Raw genomic sequence first — 8,015 nt, 5'->3', positions numbered from 1 at the left:
GGTTCGGCAGCATGGCCTTCGCGTGGTGCAAATTAATTTGCATCATTGCAAGGCTGCGGCTGCCGAACTCCTGCTCTCCCTCACAGAAACCGAAATAGACATCGCTTTAGTCCAGGAACCCTATTTACACAAGAATAGGGTCTCTGGACTAAACGATGGTCGCTACTCTGTATTCTTTTCATCCAGTGAGGATAAGGTAAGAACCTGTATTGTAGCCAAGAAAAGTCTTAATCCTATTCAATTACAGCGATGGCGATTCGACTGTAGTGAGGCTAGATGAGGATACCGGAAGGGCCTTAGTGCTAGCCTCGGTCTACATGCCGTATGAGACACCTGACCCGCCGAACAGACTGGTGCGTAAACTGGTGGAGGAGACCATGGGCAGTTGCAAACTGGTGATGGGCTGTGATGCAAATGCTCATCACTTCCACTGGGGAAGCAGTGACACCAACATGCGAGGTGAGTCCGTATTCGACTTTATTTTAGTTAATAATTTGCGAGTATGTAATAGGGGAAACACTGTCACCTTTCAGAATAGGGTAAGGGAGGAGGTCATTGATATTACCCTTACAAATATGGAGGATACTTTTATAGCAGACTGGAGAGTATCGAAGGAATGTTCCTTTTCGGACCATAGAGCGATACACTTTCGAGTCTGCTATAGTAGTAAAAGGCAAACGCCTCATCGCAATCCAAGAAGAGCCAACTGGGATAACTACAACTCTCTCGTTTCTTCAAGGCTGCGTGAGCTTCCTGAGCCCCACGCAGCGGAGGAAATTGATAGACAGGTTGAAGGTCTCACAGGTATTCTTCGAGGTTGCTATGAGAAGACCTGCCCATTAACATATCCTGGTAGGAGAGCCCAACCAGTTTGGTGGAACAAAGACTTGGCCAAACTTAGGAAGAACAGCAGGAAAATATATAACAAGGCTAGTAAATCTAAACTCAGTACCGATTGGGATCTCTACAGAGATGACTTTAACAAGTACAAGAGTGAGATTAGGAAGGCCAAAAGAAACTCATGGATAAAGTTTAGCGAGGCCGTAGAGGAGGTTAGTGCAGCAGCGAGGTTCCGCAAGGTGATCTCAAAGGACCCCAAACTCATTGGGAGCATTATGCGAAACGACGGTACCTGGACTAACTCCGCTTCGGAGACTCTTGACCTGTTAGCAGAGACCCACTTCCCAGGGTGTGAGGATGCCAATCCAGGCCCGCATAGGGTGGCTTTGAGCAGGACTTACACCTTGGAGGATTCGGTCCTTGTTGACGAGCTAATAATTGATCACAGAGTTTCATGGGCGATTAGTACTTTTCAGCCCTACAAGTCTCCTGGACCAGATGGTATAATTCCAGCGATGCTTCAGAATGCACCGACTAGTTTGGTTACCATACTGCAAAGGATCTTTAGGGCCTGCATTCTACTTTCGCACATACCGGCACTATGGAAAGATGTAACTGTGACCTACATTCCCAAAGCAGGGAAGCCAAGTCATTCGTTACCAAAAGACTATAGGCCGATAAGCCATTCTTCCTTTCTTCTAAAAACTTTGGAAAGGTTACTAGACCTGGAAATTAGATCATACATGAACGATGACATTATAAGCGGTTCACAACATGCTTATACCAAAGGGAAATCGACAGAAACAGCGCTGCATAACGTTGTGAGTTGTATAGAAAAGAATTTGGATGGTTCGAATTCCACCCTAGCCGCCTTCCTAGACATCGAAGGTGCCTTTAATAATGTGAAACTCGAATCCATTCATTCTGCTCTAGAGTCACTTGGTGTCCCCTCTATCCTTACTAGTTAGATTGATAGCATGCTGGAAAGTAGGCTTATAAATTCAAGTATTGGGAAGAGTTCCGTTAGGAAGTCGGTCACCAGAGGCACTCCACAGGGGGGAGTTCTATCTCCCTTCCTTTGGCTTCTGGTGGTTAACGGGATACTTAAGGAATTTGAAAGAATAGGAACTCGGGTAGTTGCATATGCAGACGATGTAGTAATCCTAATAAGTGGGAAATATTTATCTACGCTGTCTGAACTTACGCAAGGTGCTCTGGTCAAACTCTCACGCTGGGCATACAACAATGGTCTTGGTGTGAACCCGGCAAAGACAGAGTTGGTACTATTCACCAAGAAGAGGAAAATAAATGAATTCACACCACCCACGCTAGATAGGGTGCAATTGACCCTCTCTACTGAGGCGAAATACCTGGGGTTGATCCTCGACCATCGGCGAAAATGGAAAAGGAACACGGAGGAGCGTACTAAGAGGGGTCTAATTGCACTTTATTCTTGGAAGAATTCCATAGGTAAGAGCTGAGGCTTAAGGCCACATGTAATACATTGGCTGTAGAAGGCAGTGGTCTGCCCCATTCTGACCTATGGTTGTCTCGTCTGGTGGCAAGCCCTGAGCATTAACACCAATCTGTCTAGGATATCTTCAGTGCAACGGGCTGCATCAGTTCTCATAACTGGTGCAGCAAAAAGCACCCCTCAGGCAGCCCTGAATGCTGTTTTGAATTTCCAAACACTGGACATTCTGACACAGTACCAAGCATCCAGGAGTGCCCTGAGGCTTAAGGAGATAAATCAGTGGCGTTGGTCAGAGCTTGGACATGCTAGTATTCTGAAACGGATAGACAGCCAGATTGGACTATGTGACAGAGGGGGTGATACTGACTATATTTCACCATTCCTGGACTTTCACAAAGTGAATGTGTTTATCCCTGACAGAAGTGCTTAGGAGCAGAACAGACCACTGCCCGATCGTCTACCCATTTTTACCGATGGTTCAAAAATAGAAGATGGCACGGGAGCGGGTGTGTACTGTGAAGAGTTGAATATTAGCCTCTCATATAAACTTAGCGACGACTGGTGGATCCTACACCAACAAATCTAGGATTGTTCAAAACTGTAGGTCTTTTCTTAAAACATGCAATTTGGACGTCAATTTTTGTTGGGTACCAGGGCACTGTGATGTTGAGGGTAATGAGATAGCTGATGAATTGGCGAGGCGTGGCTCCCAATCCTCGGACCTAAGGGTGGAGGACTGCGTAAAGCCACCGATCTGCTACTTCCTCGGCAAACTCAGGCAGTTCTACGTAGAGAAAACCGTAAGAATTTGGCAAGACACACCTGGATGTAAGGTATCTAAGTCAATCTGGCCGGCAATCTCAGGGCGTAGAACTGCGTCCCTTCTCTCACTTTGCAAGTCAGAAATCAGAATCGTTACAGGGGTCATAACTATTGTAGGTTATGCGAGGATGAGGAGGAGACGGAGACAATCGAGCACCTTCTGTGTAGGTGTCCTAGACTGATGGTCAAAAGACATAAACTTTTTGGCGCGCATGTGATTGAATCTCTCTCTTTCTTCTCCTCAACTGACCCCACAGTCCTGTTAGCTTACTTCAAGAGCTTAAATTGGCTCTGGGACAGATCAACATAGGCTTTGTGTAGTCTTATATATACTCCTTTTATAATCAATCTTCTTCTAAATCTGGTATTCTCCTCTATAATCAATCATTCTTTTTATTTCTCTCTCTCTCTCGTCCCATCACTCTCCACTTCCCTCCTTTCCCGTCTTTCCAACCTAATCCACCATCTTTTCCCATACAGCACACTTCATCATCGTTACCAACAGCTCTGTATCACCAACACCATCTTCAGCATATGCACAAATCACCATATACCCAGAATATACATCACAGCTATGTCTCTTGCACACCATCATCACCGCATGCACCATTACCCGTACATAATCATCTACAGACACGTAACATCATACAGCCTCATCCATAACAAACATCACATCACTCTTCTACTTCACATCATCACCTTTTGCTTGCACACACCACCATATAGCCGGATCCGCAAGTATTTCATCCACAGCCGACTTACATTCCCATCACATCATAACATCATCATATACAACACACATATACCTCAATAGTCAGGATGATCACAATGGACCTCAAGGTCTCCGAGTGGAGTGGCTGCCAGCACGGCAGCTGCGCATCCTAAACCTAACCTAACCTAACAGCCTTTCTTTCATAAAGGGTATATCGAAGCACCCTTTCTTTCAGTTAGTATATCGAAACACCTTTCAAGGCTAGTTATATAGGGCCCAAAACGAATTTATTGAAATTTTGTCCAAATATGGCCATATCATAATCTGATCCGATTTTCCAATTTTTGTAGAACCATTGTCATTTTCAAATGTAAAGGAACAGACCAACTGTTTGTTTTCGAACCCTGTTCAAAACACTTTTATAGTTTTGTTCTAATATCAGTGCAATATTTGTCATTTATTAAATTGAAATATAAATTTCACAAAAGGAAAAAATTCGTGTTCTTTTCTCTTTTTCGCACTGTTTGTGTTAAAAAAATTGTTGGCCTATCTCCATTAAAAAGAAAAATCTGCGGTAAGTTCGAAAATAAAGCAATTAGGTATTTTCCCTCTTTAAGAAATTGAAAATTTTCAATAAATTCGTTTTAAAACATACAATTTGTGGTCAAAAAGTGGAATATGTAGTATGTAGATAGTTTAAGATCCAAAATCCAAGAAAAGAAGCAACAAATTATTTAAAAAAATTGCGCAGATCCTTCCTGTCCCATTCAAAAAATTATTCAGGTCTTCAATATTAATCTGAGAATCAATGCCTTTGCAAGAAAAAACATATTAGCTCTGTTCCAGAACTAAAAATTTTTACAATTTTTACCACTTTTACACATTTCGCGTTCCCGTACACAAAATTTATATGAAAATCGTTTACGACTTTTACCACTTCATAAAGTACGGGAAAAGGCCAACTATTTTTGAAATAAATAATACAAAATAAATTACTCTTTTTGATATTTTCCGCAACATATGAGGTTCATCCGATGCAAATATATGGCCTGTTCCCGTACTTTATAAAGTGGTAAAAGTCGTAAACGATTTTCATATAATTTTTTTGTACGGGAACGCAAAATGTGTAAAAGTGATAAAAATTTTAAAAACTTTTTAGTTCTGGAACAGAGCTATATTTAAGTACTTTCGCACAATTTTTAAAATCTAATTTTATAACTTCAGAGGTTATGCAAGGGATTATTGTTTCTCTATATTTTACAATAATTATCTATATTTTTTTTCTTATGGACACTTCATCCAAGACATTGATTCCCAGTTTAATTTTGAAGACCCGATTAATTTTTGGAAGCGGCCAGCATGGTACCAGTACACAGGTAGCCGCATCGGCAATTGTTGGCAACATAAGATGGCAAGATTTGGCATCAATTCAATGCAATTGACACATTATAGCTCTGTTCCAGAACTGAAAAGTTTTTAAATTTTTTACTACTTTAACACATTTTGCGTTCCCGTACAAAAAATTTATATGACAATCGTTTACGACTTTTACAACTTTTACGATTTTTTACCACTTTATAAAGTACGGGAACAAGCCATATGTTACCATCAGCTGGCATGATAATGCTACCTGTATTATTGTACCATGGCCGCCAGGAAGGATCTTCGAGATTTTTTAAATAATTTTTTGCCTCTGTTCTTGATTTTCGTAGTCGAAAACTATAATTTGTTTTCACCATATGCGACGTATCATAGCCTTTTATTTATATTTAACGCATTTGTTATGATTTGAAGGCAGCGGCGAATAATTTTTTACTGATTTTCTAATTTCCAATGATTACTATAAAAAATTTTAGCGTGTTACAAAAATTCACTTTTCTCAAAAAAATATGTAAAAGGCCATTAGAAGACCATTAAACCATTCGCATCGCTTATTGCAGATATTGAATCTTATATTATCCATACATACATACATACCGTTTACCGTTATTTGCATTATGGCTTATAGTTTTGTTGGTTCAAATATTGTTTATTAGTGAGAAGAAATAAAACTGCATACTTGGAATTTAATAAAAATCATTACTTATCCTAAAACCCGACATTTATAGGGTGTATGTAAACTTTTGTCCCTGACTGTATATACAAATATTCCACTTTTTGGCCTCAAATTAAATGGTTTTAAACGAATTTATTGAATTTTTTCAATTTTCTAAACAGGCAATATATGTACTTAATTGACTCACTGTACGTTGATAAAACATTTTTTTTTGTGAAGACCAATCACATTTTCCGTTAATAGGTAAGCTCTTCAAGCGGTACTCCAAAATTTTCAGAATTCGTGTTATTTTTCTCTTTGGCACTATTTCGCACTGTTTGTGATAAAAAATTTTTGTCCATCTCCATTTAAAAGAAAAATCTGCGGTAAGTTCGAAAATAAAACATACGTTGTTAAATCGTTTTTTCTGAATATCAATCACATATTCCGTTAATAGGTAAGCACTTCAAGAGGTACACCAATATTTCTCAGCATCGTAAACAAAACATGGAATACGTACGTTACTGTGGGGAGGTATTGCCATCCAAAGCTCGCTTGTTATGGCATAGAGAGACCCACGAATCTAAACCAAAATCCTGTCCTCATTGCTGCTACCGCTTCGTGCATTTGAATTCGTTGCGACGTCATATTCGCCTCGTTCATCCTGAAAAAGTCGACTATATTGACCCGATTGAATGTTCAATCTGTAAAAAGATTTTCGAAAAGGCGTCTATGAAGGCTCACATTCGCACGCACTTTAAAAAAAGTCATAATTGTCCCGTTTGTAATAAGTCGTTCTCAAACAAATGGAACTTGAAAATGCATTCGCGGGTGCATGCTAATCGGAGTGCAAAGCCGTTCAAGTGCGAACACTGCCCCAAGGCGTTTGTTCGTGAGGCTGATTTTAAAAATCACATGAATTCGCATATGCAAAATAAGCATTATACGTGCGAAGTTTGCGGATGTAAGTTTATACGCAAGTACTGCTATGAGCGTCATAGGCGAGAACACGATGGCAATAAAAAGTACAGCTGTGATTTGTGCCAGAAGTCATTTCGTCGTCGCTACTATCTAGTAGAACACAAACGAATTGATACTGGAGAAAGACCATTTGAATGTCCAATTTGTGGCAAAAAATCTACATCAAAAACGAATCACAATAAACACCTGAAAAAACATTCGCGTCATCCATTTACGGCAGAAGAGTAAATTAATTTCCTTTTTTTCCCAAATTCGTTCCGTTTGTTTTTTTTTATTATAAACATAATATCTTATATTTATAGTCCTCAAATTTTTCAAATAAATAAATAAATAAATAATATCATTTTTAACGTATCCAGTCCAGTAGTGGAAACATTACCATTTTCGAAGAAGAATGTTAAAAAAGTGTATGAAAAATTTTCATTTCGAGGGGGCCTTTTCGAAAGGTACTATAGAAGAACACTTTGTTTCGATAGGAACTATAGAATCCCACTTTCTTTCAGAAACGGACTGCAGGATTACCCTTTAGATTACCCTTACAGAATCACCATTTCTTTCAAAAAGGGACTATAGAAGCATCCTTTCTTTCGAAAGTAAAGTAAAGAACAAATGCTTCTTCTTCACGAGTAATCTCTTTTCATTTGCTTCTTTATTTCATTCAATAAAGTAAAGAACAAGTGCTTCTTCTTCACGAGAAACATCTTTTCAAATTGGTTAGCCCGTTCAAAAGATATCGTGCATACCATTTTAGTGACATTTTTTAAACAGTGAGGCAAGTACGGGAATTTTTTGCTCATTTTCGAATTGAAACTATGACGACGGCCAAATATGAAACCATATCGTTTGATCAGTTCAAGACTTATCGTGCTCTCCAGCCACTATATATGGTGCCATAAGGGGTTTTTACAACTTTCGGGTGTTTTCTCAGGAAAAATGGACTTGCCCCTAAAAAAAAAAAAATAAACCATCATTATTGAGGCAGCGAATGCAAGTTGCTTCAACAAAAATCAAAGTGATATGAGACCAGGTCTTATAGTGAACTTATACGAAATTTTGTGTGGGAGGTACCCGAAGGAATCGACAATTATAGTCCATATTCAAACCTGATCTATATCTGGTAGGTACCCGAAGCAGTGGACCGATTGAATCCA

The 8,015-nt window shown here is 39.5% G+C and overlaps 1 long non-coding RNA gene across 1 annotated transcript; it reads left to right on the top strand.

Moving 5' to 3' along the window:
• Window positions 1–4,290: 4,290 nt before the first annotated feature.
• LOC141401602 (uncharacterized) lies at window positions 4,291–6,843 on the top strand. Its single transcript, XR_012412401.1, has 3 exons — window positions 4,291–4,422; window positions 6,148–6,269; window positions 6,341–6,843. It is a non-coding gene; the product is annotated as an uncharacterized lncRNA (long non-coding RNA).
• Window positions 6,844–8,015: the final 1,172 nt, after the last annotated feature.

Source organism: Musca autumnalis, unplaced genomic scaffold, assembly GCF_047663935.1.
Source record: "Musca autumnalis isolate F117 unplaced genomic scaffold, ASM4766393v1 scaffold_4, whole genome shotgun sequence".
NCBI classification, from domain to species: domain Eukaryota; kingdom Metazoa; phylum Arthropoda; class Insecta; order Diptera; family Muscidae; genus Musca; species Musca autumnalis.
This window is presented reverse-complemented; position numbering and strand designations above follow the sequence as displayed.